Source organism: Montipora capricornis, chromosome 2 (assembly GCF_036669925.1).
Source record: "Montipora capricornis isolate CH-2021 chromosome 2, ASM3666992v2, whole genome shotgun sequence".
Taxonomy (NCBI): domain Eukaryota; kingdom Metazoa; phylum Cnidaria; class Anthozoa; order Scleractinia; family Acroporidae; genus Montipora; species Montipora capricornis.
In genome coordinates this window covers 23,377,593-23,381,253 of record NC_090884.1, presented here as the reverse complement: position 1 = coordinate 23,381,253, position 3,661 = coordinate 23,377,593, and the positions used below count along the sequence as shown (strand labels likewise).

General features: G+C 43.2%; 1 pseudogene; it reads left to right on the top strand.

Annotated features, from left to right (window-relative positions):
• Positions 1 to 268: 268 nt before the first annotated feature.
• Positions 269 to 1,416, top strand: LOC138036251 (uncharacterized; annotated as a pseudogene).
• Positions 1,417 to 3,661: the final 2,245 nt, after the last annotated feature.

The window sequence follows — 3,661 nt, the reverse complement described above, 5'->3', positions numbered from 1 at the left end:
ACTCTTAAAAGACCGGAGCTCAAACTTGAGGGAAATGTGAGTGAAAATTTGAAAAACTTCCGAGTTACGATTCAACGATAACTGCGTTCAATCTAACTACCGCGACCTCGCTTGAGATCCTGTTACAGAGCGAGGTGCTCATTACAAGAGTCCTCTACTAGAAATTTCAGCGTTAGGATCTGCACTTCCAGATGAAGCTTTGTCCATGGTCAGATACACAGTCAAACCTCAAATTCCGGATGAACATAAAAAGAAACCCTGGATTTGGATGGATAAACTACGAGCCCATTACACAGGCAGCACAGGAAGTTGTGACCGATCCACAAGGCCTTCACAAGTCCATTCAAGAGTGGGAAGTTAAGGTAAGACACGCTGGCAGCCTATGTGGCTATGGCGATTTTAGTGATGAACTTTGTAGAGACAAATTTATATTTGGGTTGAATGAGGATAACATACGTACAGAGTCGCTTAAAACACATATAAAACCTGACAACTCTGGGAAGTCCCTGTCCGATGTAGTCGCCAAAGCGAGAGCTATAGAATCCGCCAAGCAGACAAACAAGTTAATTGCAGATTCGTCCAAAGGAATCGACGAACATGTCCACTGGACAGGCCTTAGACACAGTCAGAGGAAACTTCGCGGGGAGCTGGGTACATGTTTTTGGTGTGGCAAACGGCGTGGTCCACATCCATGGAAATTATGTCCAGCTAATGGAAGGACCAGCACCAGCTGTGGTGGAAATGACCATTTTGCCCGTGTCTGCCTAGAAGACCCAGTAACAGACCCACTTGGATGCCGCAAGGCAGAGGCCTCCAAGGCAGCCAGCACCGTGACCCACGTACAAAGCTCCGACCAAGAGACCTTCATTACACTGACATGTATGCCACAGCAGAGGACTACTCATCACTGGTACCTATGCTTATGCTAAACCACCTCTGCACCAGTGTGGAAAACCATGGATCTATGGAGAAGTACTCACCCATGAACACCCTCCGTCTTACACAATCCGCACTGCTCAAGGCCGCACGATTTGAAGGAACAGAGTCCAACTGAAGCCTGCTGCCCCGCCTTCCTGCCACCATCCCCGCGCAGCAGTCGAAGCAAGCACACCTCCTATTGCCGCTTACCAGAAACTATCCATGGACACTGCAGAGGAAACACTATCCTGTCCACGCCCTTCAGCTCAGCCCCAGCCTACGACCTTTGGGACACCTCTCCTTCAGACCCTAGTCAATTCAACAATCAAAAACTCTGCACCAGTTGACCCCCAAGTCCCTGACGCAGCCCCTCAGGAGAACGCCTCAGAAATTACACCACCACAGCTCCAGGAACTGACAGGATCACCAGTCAAGCAGATCCGGTCTGGACGGATAATTAAATCCTCTGAAAGACTGAAAGACTATGTCACAAACTAGCCATAAGATTTTTTTTATTTATCAGCACTGACTAAGAGTCTCTGAATATACAAACAGTTACTATGTAGCTCTACCATCACTCTATTATTGACACTTGAGTATAGGATACCATCTGTAATGGTCCCAGGCTTCGGGTTTTAAGTTATAGTTTGTTTTGCCTTCTCGTTTCTTTCTTTTGTTATTTTGCAAAGGGGGGAGATGTTGGTCAGCCGCTACTCCCACGGTCATACGTAAGAGAGACCTTCTTGTAGATCCGCCATATTGTATGAATTACTACGAATAAAGGAAGTTCTGTTACTAATATCGGCTCCTAGATTTTATATGCTACATGCTGAAGCATGTCCACTTTACCGATCAGGGGATTGGGAAGCTTGTGATTTCCGCGATGACTGCCCTTAACTTTGAGCCAAAGGAACACATTTCAGTGAAATTAAAGACAAACATATGGAGGAAAAACACCTCCTGCTTGATGTCTAATGACAGAACTTGGCGTTGTCGTCAGCTCACCAAAATAATAGAACATGAGCATGTGGTCGTATTTTAAATGTTTAGACGTTGGGAGAAGGGTAACATCTCGTTTTACTGAACATACACTTGAAATTTCGTTCTTCTTCCCTTTGAGCCTTGATGGCCATGTGCTATTGGAAGGCCATGAGGTTCACCTGCCAGCACCCAAGACCCATTACAGCTGTGATTTTTCCTTGAAAGGGGATACGCCCATCTTCTGTACCGCCACATAGGAAATTTCGTTTGTCCGCAATGGTGCGCGGACTGGAACTGGGCATGGTGAAGTGGTCTGAGATGCATGATTTGTATCTTTGTCGCGAAATTTTATCCATCAAACCTTACCAGTTTAAACCGGGGAGTACATATAGTGGAAATGCTTGGAATAGCATCGCCAATGATTTATGTGGTGTTGAAGAAACATCTTTCAATGTGAGTCAGAAATCAGTGAGGGATAGATATAGATTGCTGTAAGATAAGCACAAGGAAAGGATGAGGGCACAAGAGAGTGAGAGTGGCTCAATAACAGATCAGATGGAACTAGATCAACTCCTTCAAAACATACTCGAGGATACAGAGGAAGCATTAAGCAGCTATGATAAAGAAACAAAAGAAAAACAGGACAACGAATTGCTGGATCGAAAAAAAACACAGCGGAAGTTCACCAGAAAGCATTGGAATCCCTGCGACAAATGCAAAAATGGCATGTGGAGAAAAAGATGATTGCCAATTAAAGAAAAATCCGCAAAAAAGTGGAACTGAAACCATGATGTACCTGCAAAACAAAGCAGACAGAGAATTCGACTTGAGGAAAGAAGAGATGCAACTAAGGCGGCAGGAAAATTTTCACGAAGAAACGCAGCTTGAAGCTGTTCGGAAGCAAAATTCAACCACTCAGAATCTTGAAAAAATGTTTGAACAGTTTCAAACACAGAAACTTACCTTGAAGCAGCACCCGATGCAACAACAGCAGCAGTACCAGCAGATGCAGATGAAACAAGCACAGCAACAACAACAAATGATGCAGCAGCAGTAACAACTTGTATTCACTCTACTGGAGAAGATGTCTAAGAATTAAGTTCCTGGCTTAGGTATATTTTGAAGTGTTTCATGTAACCTGTTCATTGTAAAGACCACCTATATTCAAGGCCCAAGCCTTGAGTGCGTGAAAGTTCAATGTATTTTATAACTTGCAGTTGTTGTTAATAAAAGGGAAAGGGATTTCACTTTTTAGTAGGCAGGCAGACTTGTTGTTATAAGCACTTATCAGAATTTGTTTGTTTCATGTGTCTTGTGGGTGTGGGTGTGGGTGTGGGAGGGGGGGGGGAAGGAGGAAGAAGGAAGCATTGCAGATTTCAGATTTTTAAATTTACCACCTATTTAACATAATTTAAGGCTATGGCATTTAATCTATATAAATCAACCCATCCCCACCTTTCCTTCACATTCAGTTTGCAAGGATGTAACTGTGCTTTAGTCCAGATAGTGCACCCACATACCAGAGATCAAAGGGCTATAGCAACTTTCATGTCTGTAATACAGCTAATTTGCAAAGGTTATACAATAGTGTGCGAATTTGGTTTAATTAAAAAAAAAAAAGGCTTTTATCCCAGAACATGACGTCAAAATTTGTACCATTATACAATCACAAACTCTCACCTAAGGCCACACAACTACTATGACTTATACTTTGTACCTTTTGGAAAAGTAGTTTATTAAAACACTACCATTTTTTTTTTTA